The sequence below is a fragment of the Oryx dammah genome, unplaced genomic scaffold (genome assembly GCF_014754425.2).
Source record: "Oryx dammah isolate SB20612 unplaced genomic scaffold, SCBI_Odam_1.1 HiC_scaffold_29, whole genome shotgun sequence".
Classification (NCBI taxonomy): Eukaryota; Metazoa; Chordata; class Mammalia; order Artiodactyla; family Bovidae; genus Oryx; species Oryx dammah.
The window spans coordinates 14,602,504-14,616,857 of NW_024070213.1; the positions used below are offsets into that span (position 1 = coordinate 14,602,504).

Sequence of the window (14,354 nt, forward strand, 5' to 3'; positions counted from 1 at the left end):
CTCAGGTGGTGATGAGCCGTGACACTGTTAGGGGCTGGATTCATTCTGACACCCGTGGGAGCCGCAGGAGCTGTCAGTCAGAGGCAGGACCTGCTGAGATGTCTTTTGGGGATGATCCCTCTGGCTGAAGTGAGGACTGGAGTGGAAATGAGGCTCGAGACCCAGTGCTATGCAGTGGCCGGCATGGCACGTTGTGGGGAAGCGTGGTGGGAGTGGTCCGCCGAGGTTTCGTCACTGACATTGTTCATCATTGCTGGCACAGGTGACCTCTGGCCAGGTTATTGTGGACAGGGCAGTCCTTTATTGCCCGTGCAAGGGCAGACTTGTCTTAACACACTGCTCCTGGTGTGCCCCCGAAGGAAGGCTCCTACAGGAATCCAGGTAAATAGAGGAGGTTCTGGTCATGTGTGCCAGGAGCTCTTGGATGGACAGCCTGAGCACTGGCTCTGCGGTTTGGAGGTGGATTTGAAAAGAGCCTTTGTACTTGGGGTGCTGCGGCGCCAGGCTGCAGAAGCTGTCTGCCTCCAAGAGTTTCTTGAAAGTAGAAGCTGCCCACGTGTATGTGCTTGGAGGGCACGGAGTGGGAGTGGGGTGGGGGGAGTTGTCACCATCCTGCTGACCTCAGGGGCACAGGCCTCACAAACCCCATCCCCTCTGGCCACCCTGTCTCCCCTGGATCCTCTCTGAGAGCCCGAGAAGCCCTCCCTCCACCGCTGAGAGCCAGTGGGAAGGAACAGCCACTCTTTTGTCCCTGGAACTTTCTCCGTAAAAGAGTCAGGGCTGCCAGGAAATCATCAAGGGGAGGTGTTTGACAAGCAGGGTTATTCAGAAGGAAAAGCTTTGCCTGCCAGCCTCCATCCTCCAGGGTTCCCTAGGCGCCGTCTCCTACCTTTGCTGCCTGGGGAGCTGTAGCATCATGCCATCCATGCCCGGAGTAGGGGGTGGGCAGCAGGGATTAATGTGGGTGCTCTCAGTGGGGACCTGAACCTGAGGAAAGCAAGACTGCTTCCCTTGACCTCCGATGGCTCTGTAGCCTAAATAAAATGTGATTCAATGGACCAGGTGACTTAGTTGCCTCTGAAAAGTGAAGAAATCTCCCTGCAATGCAGGAGACCTAGGTTCGATCCCTGGGTTGGGAAGATCCCCTGTAGAGAGGCATGGCAACCCACTCCAGTATTCTTGACTGGAGAATTCCATGGACAGAGGAGCCTGGAAGTCTACAGTTCATGGGGTCACAAAGAGTCAAACACAACTTAGCAGATAACACTGTGAAAAGCAGGACACTTTATCTGTTTGCTCCTGGCCTGCCTGACTGTGAACAGTCTATTTTTATGGATCTGTTGTACCTCGGTTTCTTGGAGTGAAGTTGGGTTACTGTGAGAAATAACAAACTAGATGCATTGTACATTGGATGCCATTTCCTGGGTAAATGCGCATGAACAATTCTGCTACATTTTCATATAATTATACGAAACAGAAGTGACTTATTGGAAATCTGGTGATAGCTCACGTCCAGCTTAGACAGTGTCCTTATAAAGTGGAAAATCTGCAGCTTTCCAGCTAATTTCACCAATGGAGTCAGCTTTGACTAATGCTTCGGAGGGTCAGTTCAGTTCAGTTCAGTTCAGTCTCTCTGTCGTGTCTGACTCTTTGTGATCCCATGAATCACAGCACGCCAGGCCTCCCTGTCCATCACCAACTCTCGGAGTTTACTCAAACTCAAGTTCATCAAGTCGGTGATACCATCCAGCCATCTCATCCTCTGTCGTCCCCTTCCCCTCCTGCCCCCAATCCCTCTCAGCATCAGAGTCTTTTCCAATGAATCAACTCTTCACATCAGGTGGCCAAAATATTGGAGTTTCAGCTTTAGCATCAGTCCTTCCAAAGAACACCCAGGACTGATCTCCTTTAGAATGGACTGGTTGGATCTCCTTGCAGTCCAAGGGACTCTCAAGAGTCTTCTCCAACGCCACAGTTCAAAAGCATCAATTCTTCAGTGCTCAGCTTTCTTCACAGTCCAACTCTCATATCCATACATGACCACTGGAAAAACCATAGCCTTGACTAGATGGACCTTTGTTGGCAAAGTAATGTCTCTGCTTTTGAATATGCTGTCTAGGTTGGTCATAACGTTCCTTCCAACGAGTAAGTGTCTTTTAATTTCATGACTGCAATCACCATCTGCAGTGATTTTGGAGCCCCGAAGAATAAAGTCTGATGCTTTGGAGGTTACACGATGCTAATGGGCATTTGGCATGACTCAAGTGAGCCCCAAACCTGCTCTCAGATCTGCTTGGAAATCAGAGGAACATAGTAGCACTGAGGGGACTTCCCCCATCCGCTTTAGTTTTTAATTTTTAAAAAAACTATTTTATTTTTGGTTGTGCTGGGTTGTCACTGCTGTGTGCTGCTTTCTCTAGTTGCAGAGAGCGGGGTCTGCTCTCTGTTGAGTTCACAGGCTTCTCATTGCGGTGGCTTCTTTGTTGAAGAGCGTGGGCCCTACATACGCAGGCTTCCGTAGTTGCAGAGCCTGCTGAGTGCAGGCTCCAGTAGTTGTGGCGAACGAGCTTAGTTGCTTCGAGGTCTGCAGAACTTCCCAGACCAGGGATGCAACCCACATACATTGCACAGCAGATTCTTAACCGCTGGACCACTAGTGAAGCCTCTCCTCCCACTTTAAACAAGGCTTTGTTTGTGTGCTGTTCCTATGCTTGGCTTCTACCAGGGCTATTTGTGGGAGGTAAGTTTCTGTTTTTTTTTTTCTTTCTTTCTTTTTTTTTAAACTCAACTGGTAGTACACCAAAGCCCAATAAAAGAATTCTGTCTCTAGTGCGAGACTGGAATTTAGAATTCTAAGTCTAGACAGGATGGTAGTGTGGCATACTGGTGGAATGTGGGGCCGATGTCTTGGTTTCCTATTCTGTCCATCCAGCAGGGTGATTTGAGGGTAATTATTTAGCCTCATGGTGCCTCAGATTCTTCATCTGTGAAACAGAGAAAATAATGTCTATCTCAAAGGACGAGTGGGCTTATTCATGAGATAACGTATTTAAAATATCTTGAACACACCAAGTGATGAGCAAAGTATAGCTATTATTTTAATTGGGCTGCAGAACGTAGGTGTTAGTGATTCTATAATTAAATGGGTCCAGTTAGCTTTCTTTGGGTTACAAGAGACTAAAATGTCTGGCTCAAACTAATTTATTCCAAAAGGGAAATCTACTACTCATAAATTCATTTAAAACTGGGCTTTGGTTAGCAGAGATACCATAGAATAGGCCGAAGCATGGACAGCTGTAGGGGTTGAATGACTCTGTTGGTGGTTTAGTCGCTAAGTCCTGTCCAACTCTTGCGACCCCATGGACTGTAGCCTCCCATGCTCTGCAGTTTGTGGGATTTGCCAAGCACTAATACTTACATTCATGGGATTTCCACTTGTGTTAATGGGACTTCCTAGGCAAGGAGTGGGTTCCCATTTCCTTCTGTAGGAGATCTTCCCAACTCAGGGATCGAACCTGCGACTCTTGCGTCTCCTGCCCTGCAGGCGGATTCTTTCCGCTGAGCCCCCAGGGAAGCCTGAATGTAAGGCTTACAGAGGCCTTCCATAGTTAAGGCCCAAATTTTAACAAAATGAAAGTACCAGAATGCCTAGATAATGTAATGAATAACTCTAACTGCTGAATTTTTGTAATGTATTGAAAAAAGCTGACTATGAGATATTTAGGCTGTCCCGAGGAGGCCAATGCAAGAAGCAGGAAAAATCACTAAATACAGGACACATCCTATGTGTGCTGGACGCATGTCAACCTCCTCTTTAGGCTCAGGGTATATCTACCCATGAAATTCTATCTGTACCTATAAATAATGTTTTTCAGGTAGTGCTATTAGACTGAATAAATTTCATTCTCATATCCATTAAATTAACCAGAGCCTGTGTTGGAACATTCAAAATAAGTCTAAGGTCCATAGTATGTTACTTGAAAATAATACAATTCTTTTCAAAAATTGGGCTTCAGGTACAGTGTGATCCAGGAGATAGATTTTTTTTTCATTCCTCTTAATGTAATTCTGCTGTTCATATGGACTGCAGATGGTGATATGATGGCCAGTAGCTCTAGGCATGTATCCTCCCAGGTTCTAGTCCCATAAACAGAGTCTTTTATTGATCGGAAAAAAATCCATGGTCTGATTTTCATTGGTCAGAATTTCACCTCATTTTCTTATCTAATTGGACATATCTGGGTCATATGCACACTCTTGGATCCAAAGTTGGGGTCAGTTTTATCCAAAGCACACGGACTGAGCATGGAGTGTGGAGACTGTTTTTCTAGAGGAGAGTTGGTGTTCCATGAGGAAGAGAAGGAATAACATAGATGTTGGGTAACTAAAAATGTATCAACCACCCTCCCCAAACAAACAAAATAGTGACTCTCTAATATATCCAGGTTCCTCTGCGCCTCTTTTAGCAAGAGAAAAATATCATAGCTTAGGTAAATCAGCACCAAAATAGGACAAGGAACACGGCTCTGACTTTAAGTGAGGTGTTTCTAAAACCACACGTGGGCTTCCTGCTTTAGCTTTTTATTTTATTTTTTTTTTCTTTTCAAAGAAATATTTATTTATTATTATTTTTTATTTTTTTAAATTTATTTATTTATTTATTTTTAATTTTTACTTTACAATTCTGTATTGGTTTTGGCATAGATTGACATGAATCCACCACAGGTGTACATGCGTGCTTTAGCTTTTTAGATTACCAAAGAATACTTTTGTATAATTCTTTTTTAAAAGTTACTGGTACATTTTCCCCCAACTTGTAATCGCTTTACTATTTTATTCTGATTATTAGGATAACATAGTTGACTCTTGAACAATGGATTTGAATGAAATGGGTCCACTTTTATGCAGATTTTTTTTTCAATAAATACTTGTACTACAGTACATAGTCCGAGGCTGGTTGAATCTGGGAATACAGAGGGCTGACTGTAAAGTTATAGTCAGATTTTTGATTGCGTGGAGAGTGGACACCCCAGAGTCCTTCGCTGTTCAAAGTTCGACTGTATATGCAAAAAGGTGTATATCGCAAAATAAAGGTCACCAATAATCCCACAGTCCAGAGGTAATTCCTGTCATCATAGTATAATTATTCCAGATGATTGGTGTGTGTGTGTGTGTTTATATGTGTCCTGTACATATAAAACACTTAGCTAAAAATAAAGTCAAACATAAACTTATTAATACTTTATTACCTTTTAAATTCAATTACACATTCTGGGCTTCCCTGGTGGCTCAGATGGTAAAGACTCTGCCTGCCAATGCAGGAGACCTGGGTTCAATCCCTGGGTTTCAAAGACCCTCTGGAGAAGGAAATGGCAACCCACTCCAGTATTCTTGCCTTGGAAATCCCATGGACAGAGGATCCTGGCGGGTTACAGTCCATGGGGTCGCAAAGAGTTGGATGTGACAGCGACTAAACAACAACAAAACATTCATGCATCTTTTAAAAAATTAAAAATATATATTTTTGGTCATGCTGTGCAGCATGTGAGATCTTAGTTCCCCAACCAGGGATGGAACCAGCACCCCCTGACAAGGAAAGGTGAAGTCTTAACCACTGGTCCACCAGGGAAGTCCTCTAAAACATGTATTTTTAAAGATGCTTTCCTCTTACTGCTTTCAAAGTCTAAAGGAGTTCAGGCTTTCGAAAAACAACACAGGCAGCCTCTGCTTATGAATAGTATAGTACAGTTTGTCTGCTGAGCTCAAACGCTTCAGAAAGAACTCAATTTAAAGATATATACCCTTCATAAATTGAATACTTATCTCTCAAAGCAATAGATGTCCTAAATCATCTTTTCGGCACACAAAAGCACCTTGTGGGGACATAAAGTGTGCCTGTTGGCATTTATATACATGTACATGTGCATAGGAAGCAGACTGGAGGTGTATTAACAGCAATAATAGTCATAGCTACCAGTTACTGAACACTGTGCTGTACAAAAATATGATCGTAAATCCTCACACTGGAAGGCAGCCTCCATTATTACTATTGCCACCTATCAGATGAGGCCACCACATAAGTAACTGGGCTCAGCCTGGATCTGTGTAGCTCCAAAGGGAGAATGACTCTGTCTGAGTGGAAGGGATGTGTGTGAAGCTCAGTTTCCTTTTATGATTTTCCTGTATAGTTCCTCCACTGCATAAAATGAGCATGTACGCTTTAGGATCAGAAAGGTTATTTCCACCTTGAAAAATTATAGTGCGTGGTCAATGAGACGGAGACCAACAGAAGGAATCGCCAGCTCTAGGTGAGACTGTTTATGTCACCAACCAGCTTTGAGCTGGGGAGGGTGGCTGTTCACTAGATGCGCATTAAATGGTATCCTGTGTAGCTTGTATTTTGTGGCTAATTATAATGTTCACATGCTCTTTAAAAAAAAAAAAACTTTTAACTTTATGTTGGAGCATACTTGATTCAGGGCTTCCCGAGTGGTTCAGCCGTAAAGAATCTGTCTGCAATGCAGAAACCTCAGATGTGGGTTCGATTCCTGGGTCGGGAAGATCCCCTGGAGGAGGGCATGGCAACCCACTCCAGTATTCTTGCCTGGAGAATCCTGGAGGACCTGGTGGTCAGAGGACCTGGTGAGCTACAGTCCATGGGGTCACAGAGAGTCAGACACGACTGAAGCGACTTAGCATGCACACACTGTTGATTTAAAAGGTGGTGACAGTTTCAGGTGTACAGCAAAGTGATTCAGTTTTAGATTTTCCTGCTTAGGTTGTTACATAATATTGAACAGAGTTTCTTGTGCTATATATACAGTAGGTCCTTGTTGGTTGTCCATTTAAAATATACCAGTGTGTACATTTCAGTCCCAAACTCCCTAACTCTCCCTTCCCCCCTACCCTTCCCTTCTGGTAACCACAAGTTCTCTAAGTCTGTGAGACTGTTTCTGTTTTATCAGTGAAATCATTTATATCATTTCCTTTTAGCTTCCACATATAAGCATTATCATAGGGTATTTCTCTTTCTCTGACTGGCTTCACTCAGTATGGCAATCTCTAGGTCTGTCCGTGTTGCTGCAAATGGCATTATTTCACTCTTTTTCATGGCTGATATATATATCACATCTTCTTTATCCATTCCTCTGTCAATGGGCATTTAGGTTGCTTCCATGTCCTGGCCACACACTCTTAAAGATAATGGCGAACCTTAAGCCTTGGGGGAGACTGGCAGTCTCCCTTTCAGTGTCTGGAGCATGACGGAGCCCTCACTTTGCTGCAAGCCACATCTCTATCTCTCTGGGGATGCACAGGGTTTGGTGACATACCCCAGCGAAGCAGAAACTTTGATCAAGCTCAAAGTTTCAAAGAATGCCAAATTCCACATCACTCACAGATAGGCTGAGTGGTTGGAAAACAGTTGGTGAGCCTACCTCTGAAAACAGTGATAAGACCAGCGAGTGTAGACACGAGATTGAAGTGGTCAGTGGTTCACACTAGGTCCAGCAAGAAGCCGAATCGTCCAGATTCTTTTGGTCCTTGCCTTCCCCTGCCCATGTGGCATGGTCCATGTTCTCGAGACTGCAGCCCATTTGAAGATGTGACCCCTCTCCCTGCCAACAGAAATTGCCAAGAGTTGATTTTAGGGGCAAAGGAAGAGGTGTTTGAAAAATACATGCACGAGAATTCTCAAATTTAGTTGTTCAACTGTGCTACATTGGAAACATAAGAATTTAAGACTCCCCCTGATTATTTTAGCTTGTGTCTGAAGGGGAGTTAAAGGAGACAACCTGACAGCCTTACTCTTTAAAAGGAACTTTAAAGAATGTTTGATTTTTCATACGATTCTGAATAAGTAGGAAGAAATGGATAAATTAAAACTTGCTTTACTCAGCAAAGGGTTAAATTAATACTGAATTACCAGGTAGTCCCTAATTGCACAGGAAGTATACACAAATGGTGCTCAGCATTAGCTGTTCAAATTTAGAACCCGCGATGCCCTATCTTATGTTGGGTTTGGAATTTCGTGCGTTAGCTGCAACAAACGGTCATTCTCACGGTGGCCCTGTCTGTTGGCCTGTGGCACCGTCTTTTCTGTGTAGTCGTGTGCATGCAATAATTCAGCTACTCCGTCGCATGTTTTGCCTTTGTTTTAGACAATTGAGGGGGACACAGAAAAATTAAGAGCACCAAGCGATGATGTTAGCAGAGCTGAGACAAGATAAGAATCATTAGATTTGCCGGAAGTGCTGTATCTTTAGCTTCAATCAGCGGTTCACTGGGATGCAGCCAGTTGAATCTGTTGGATTATGAAGGGAGGAAGCATATTGAAAAATCATGTGTGAAGTGCTGGAAATAGACCTGGATGCTTGTATCTGCCCGCCAAAGTGTGAGGAAGGATTTCATCAGACCTTAGCACTCCGGGATAGAAACCCCACACAACATATAATCTTTTGCACATTTTACATAAATACACATTTCCAGAAATTATGCATGAAGATGGGAACTGCAAGTTTAGAGAGGTGAGAGCGGAAGGGCTTTAAAAAAAGCACGCAGTCTCCGTATCCTAGAGTTTTAAGGCAGAAAGGAGTGTTATGCGCCCCCAAGCAATACATATTGATTGTTGCTGTAGCAAAAGGTAGTGGCTCAACAGATTCATATTTATTCATTGGGCTCCTGTGTGTGCTTGGCAGTGGTGATAGAATGATACATGAAATGAGAATGATAAATAAAATGATAAATGAAATCATGAAAAATGATTTCTTCCTTTAACAGAATTGATGATAATCATGAGGTGTGTGTATGCTGACGAGGCATAAGGAAGCAGATGTTAATCTAGTAAACCCCAACGTAAAACTACGACTGTGATCAGTGTTACAAAGCAGATATCCACATACCTGAGCTACAAGGGCCTGAAATGGGGGGATTTGACTTAATGATATTTGAATGATGAAAAGGGAATTGAACAGGCAAAGGTTCCAGAAACAGCATTCCAGGCAGAGTGAACTATATCCAAAGGCCCTGTGATGGGATTAACACAGTGAGTACAGAGATGGGGTTGCCAAGGGAACAAGGGAAAGGGTACCCATGGAGCAAGGCGGTCTCACCACAGTGCAGTGGGCTGGATGCACTGTATGGATCCAGGTGGACTGGTCACAGAATTTTTGTCGGCATCCAGGTGGATGATGGCATTAGAGCCCTAATGAGAGAGACAGAAGGAGGTGAACGGATTTGACAGCAATGGAGGAGGTGAGCACTTCCAGCCTTGGGGTGAATCAGAAATGTGGTGGGTTAGAGAGAAAGAGGTGGACGAGAGGAAGGAGGTGATTTTTTAGGATTGATAGTGCAAAAGAATAGGAAATCCAATACTCACTTCTTTAGTATTGCGACGAAGTATGATTGGAGCTTGGGGAGGTGCAAACAGCATATTTAAAACATTCTCATTTTTATTCGAGACACACACACAGACAATTTGAAAAGCCGCATAATGCCGTAAGGCTTTTAAGGAAACCCGGCAGGCTCCACCTCTCTTCTCACCATGAATCCAAGACCTCAGAGGCCAGCGCTTTCAGTTATTTTAAGTTACTTTCTGGCATTTCCCTTCGTTTTTCTCTGTAAATACTTACGTTATTTCCTAATTTGTTTTTTCAGCTAATAAATATTGATAAAGCACCTGAGCACAGTACACACAGTAAAGAAAAATATATATAGTAAACAAAAACACACATCATACAAATACACACGGTGAACAAAACCCCCCGCCCTCACGAAGCCATCGCTCCAGTGTGGGGCATGCGTAAAGGTTTAAATAAAACATCGCTGTCAGCCTCTCACCGTATAGAGGTAGTGCTCCGTAGGGATGCAAGTGTTGGTCGCTCAGTCGTGTCCAACTCTTTGCGACCCCACAGACTGTAGCCCGCCAGGCTCTTGCGGTTATAGGTAATATGGTGAAGAATAGGCATCCATGGGTGTCCTGTGGGCACTGTTGGGGAGGAATGTAGAGATCAGTAGGGGAAGGGGGGTAAAGGGATAACCCACCCGAGAAACAGCATCTGAGCAAAGACTGGAGAGATTGAGGGGAGAGCCCTGTGGGTGTGTGGGAAGAGGGCATTCCAGGCCAGGGCAACAGCGAGTGCAGAGCCCCTGAAGTTGGAGGAGGTTGGGGGTCACTGAGGGTCCAAACAGCAGAGAAGCCCTTGCTGCTGGAGCGAGGTGAGTAGGGAGGGCCCTGGGGGTGAGGTCGGCTTGGTGGGGTGGGGAAGCCCAACGGGTAGGGTTTTGTGGGCTGCTGGAATGACCTCAGCTTCTACCCTGAGTGATGAGACAGCACCTCATGGCTTGGCTGGAAACCATATTCCCACTTTCCCTGCTTCCAGCATACTTTTTGGTTAAATCAGTCTTCAGGGTTCATACCATGATCACTATCAAATATTATTTCCTGGATAGCCAGCATCATTTGTTTTAGATTCCACATATAGGTGATGTCATACGATATTTGTCTTTCTCTGTCTGACTTTCTTCACTAAGTAGGATCATCTCTAGGTCCATCCCTCTTGATGCAAGAGGCATTACTGCATTCTTTTGCATGGCTGAGTAGTATTCTGTGGGATACGTGTACCACATCTTTATCCATCCATCTATCGATGGACCCAGGCTGCTTCCATGTCTTGCCTATTGGGAATAGTGCTGCTGTAAACACAGGGTGCAAGTAACTCTTCAAATCAGATAAACTCCCCCTCTTCTGACCGAGTGGCAGAGGGGTAGGGGCTTGGTTTTGTGGGAGTGGGCGGGATACCTGGAGGAATTTGTCCAAGGCAACCCTGGCCTAATCTGGAAGGGCTTTGTGGGAGTTACAGGGACATGCCGGCACATCCAGGTGGCTTTTTCAGCCCAGGGCATCGTAGATACAAACTTTGAACGTGGACTGGGCTCCCAATCTCACATGCTTTCCAGTAGAAAACAATGATGTCTGATATCACATGGGACAGACTGCAAAGGCTTCAGGAATCAGAGAAGAGAGAGATCCGTTGTGTTGGTGTGGCCAGGGAGGCTCCGGGAGGCTCTGGGGCTCAGCTGGGCCAGGAGGGATGGGGAGGGGATGGAGGAAGGTTGGGGCGAGAGGCAGGAGGTTCTGGTGGGCTGAGGATGGGTAGCCAGGCTGTGGCGAGAACGCTTTCATGGAAGGATGGTGTGCCTGATGGATGCCGAGGGTCAAAATGAGCCCTGGAACCCAGGAGAACGGTGTCAGCATCCAAAAGAAGACAGCTCAGCTGATAAACTGTATGAAGCTTCGTCTTCCTGGGCCTGGGAGTTGAATGAATTGCTTGGACCTGATTTTGGAGACTGAGGGGCTGTTACAGGTGGAATATTTGTGGCCATGTATAAAGGCAGCTTCTGCAGGAGGCTTTCAAGGCTCAGCAGTTACCAATGGGCTGTGGGGACTCTTGTGGAGCCTGTGGTGTGGGAGGTGTGGTTTGAGCGAACCAGAGAGTCCAGGGACGGGGCAGGTGGGGGACCATCATGCAGAGGAACCAAGAAAGAGGCTGGAGCTCCGTCCCAGGTCTCCTGGGGCCACTCCTTACGCAGCCAAGCCTCCCATCACTAACTCACCTCCTTTTCTTCTGATTTGTCCCTGGCAGGGAAGAAAGAAAGAGGCTGGCCCAGAATTCCAAACCAGGAGACCTACACCTGTATTTCTGATAGCGGCTGGACAAAGAGGACCGGGACCCTCAACTTCTCCAGAAGACGAGACACCCCCCATCCTTGGGTGGACGGGCCTGACTCTCCTCCAGTGGCCTCCCATGAGCCATGACTAGGCTGGAAAAAACTGGGATGGGACCCATGGGCATTTAAAGATGGGACTTGGGATACTGGGCTGAGGCTGGGGCAGGGAGGTGAGACAGAAGAACTGAGGGTGCAGACAGAAGAAACCAGGTGTGGAGGGGTCAGGGGTCGAGTGATGCCGGCGAGCGCATGGCTGTGCTGCAGGACCATCCAGGAAAGGGGTGGCCATGGAGGACTCACAATAAACACACCCGGAGTCTCGGAGGCTGTATGTTTCCGTGCGTGAAAACACCAATGGCTAAGTTGAGCAGATGTGTCAAGTCGTGACAAAGGCAGGCAGGTACCCGATGCTGGACACTTGGCCAGCATCCCAGGGGCCACCCACAGATGGCATCAGAAAAAGTGGTTGAGTCCCTTCCGCGGTGACCCCACCCTGGACAAGGGGACGTTCTCCAAGGAGGCTAGGTGTGTCACCCGAGGTCAAGGAGTGGTCTGCCTGCAGGCAGATGTCGAGGCCAGGTGATGAAGCCGTGCACGCGGTCTCCCAGGACAGCAGGGGCTTCTTTCTAGGATGTGACCCACTCCTGGCCTGTCCCTTGGGGAAGGAGAGCAATTCCGCTTCTGGGACGTCCCTCCTCCTCACCTCCCTCCCTCCTTGCAACATCCATCCAGGGTGCTCTGGGGGGACATTCCCACGAGCGCCCACTCATCCAAGTGTCTTGTCTTCTTGGTGATAAAACGCATGAGGCTGGTTTTCTTGCCTTGGGCTTACTTTTCTAATTAGGTGTTGCCAGGGTTACTGTCTGCTTTAATGCCGGGCCCTCCCAGATCTGAGTGCTGGGTCACCAAACTGCTGCCTTGGCACCAGGGACCATCTTCTCAGCCACGTGCCCACCTGATGTCTGGTAAAGCCCCAGACGTGGACTCGTCACTCACAAAGTTCACCGGAGTGAACGAGTAAGGTTGTGAATGAATGAATGTAGGCTCTGGTTAATATACACAGTTAGCACTTGTTTAGTCGCTAAGTCATATCTGACTCTTTGTAACTCCATGGACTGTAGCCCACCAGGCTCCTCTGTCCATGGGATATCCCAGGCAAGAATACTGGAGTGGGTTCCCATTCCCTTCTCCAAGGATCTTCCAGACCCAGGGATCGAATCTGTGTCTCCTGAATTGGCAGGCAGATTCTTTACCATTGAGCCACCTGGGAAGCCAGAGTTGGGGGGTGGAGACCAGGTTAATGTAGGGGGACAGGAGAAGGCTGACCTGGAGGCTGCTCTCTTCGAGTGGAGAGCAGAAGTGGTCAAGGAATGAGGGAGGTGTTCTGGATGAAAAGGCCTGGGGGTGAGAGACTTGCTGGCATGTTCTAGGAGCGCAAGGGGGCCAGCATGGCTGGAGGGCAGTGAGCCCGCAGGGCACAAGGTCAAGATGAGCTAAGCGCCGAGGTCCAGCCAGGCAGGGCCTTGGAGGCACTGAAAAGACTTTGCCTGGACTTGGACTTGGAGGGGAAGCCATTCCTCCAGGGTTCTGAGCGGAGAAGGGATGTGATCAGACTTAAAATTGAACAGACTTTCCAGTTAGGAAGCTGCTGGGATAACCTCGGTGAGAGCGGCTGGTTGTTGAACTCTGCTGTCCACAGTCGGTGGGTAGTGATGAGAAGCACAGATTCTGCATAACTTTGAAAAGAGAACCAACAGGAGGGATTGGGTGTGGGGTTAAGAGAAAGAGTGAAGGCAAGATGACTTCCAGCCTGTGGGGGAGAGACAGAACACCAGAGGCTGGACTGTGCTAGAGAATTCTGTGGCTGTGCTGGAGACCCCGCAACCCCCTCCCAGAAGCTGGGATGAGGGGTGACCTTACCCTCCAGACCCCACCCCCCTCACAGCTTGACTCTGCCCCCAGCCCCACTGCCCCCGCTGGTGGGTGGGTGAGGGTCAGCTGCTTCCTCCCCGCCATCTGTCTCCCTGACCCCATGTCCAGGACAGACTGCGTCTGTGTTTCTGTGATTCATTGTAGTCTCTCCCTCCTGGGAAGGTTGGGGACCTGGCTGAACTTGGCCTTGGTAGTCAAGGTATTGTCGCCTCCCAGGGCAGCCAAGCCGGAGTGGGTACACAGGAAACCAGAATTGCCTGAGGCTGAGACCTGGGGGATGGAAATGGTGGGATGGTTGGGGCGCTCCAGTAGGAGAAACAGAAATCGACCTGAGAAAAGAAACAGCAGCAGGAGGCTGAGAACACCTCTCTCCTGGCTCCTGGAAGGGCCCATCCAGAGTGGACAAATGGCCAGTAGGTCCCCCTCAGATTGCCCTGCTCTCTGCCATCGGTGTGCACTTGGGATGCACCATTTCCGGGGGTGGCGCTTGTCTTCATTTTTTAAAAAATTTATTTATCTTAATTGGAGGATAATTACCAGGTTGTGATGGTTTTTTGCCATATATCAACGTGAAATGCCACAAGCATACATGTGTCCCCTCCATCCTGAATCCCTCCCACTTCCCTCCCCACCCCCATCCCTTCAGGTTGTCACAGAGCATCAGCTTTGGGTGCCCAGCATCATACATCAAACTC

General features: G+C 47.1%; 1 protein-coding gene across 2 annotated transcripts in view; it reads left to right on the plus strand.

Moving 5' to 3' along the window:
• Window positions 1–12,051, plus strand: part of KCNA6 (potassium voltage-gated channel subfamily A member 6) — a 38,267-nt gene extending 26,216 nt beyond the window's left edge. For both annotated transcript variants that reach the window (XM_040233761.1, XM_040233762.1), the window contains exon 2: window positions 11,643–12,051. The gene's annotated coding sequence lies outside the window, so the exon portion shown is untranslated. The remainder of the gene's footprint in view (window positions 1–11,642) is intronic.
• Window positions 12,052–14,354: the final 2,303 nt, after the last annotated feature.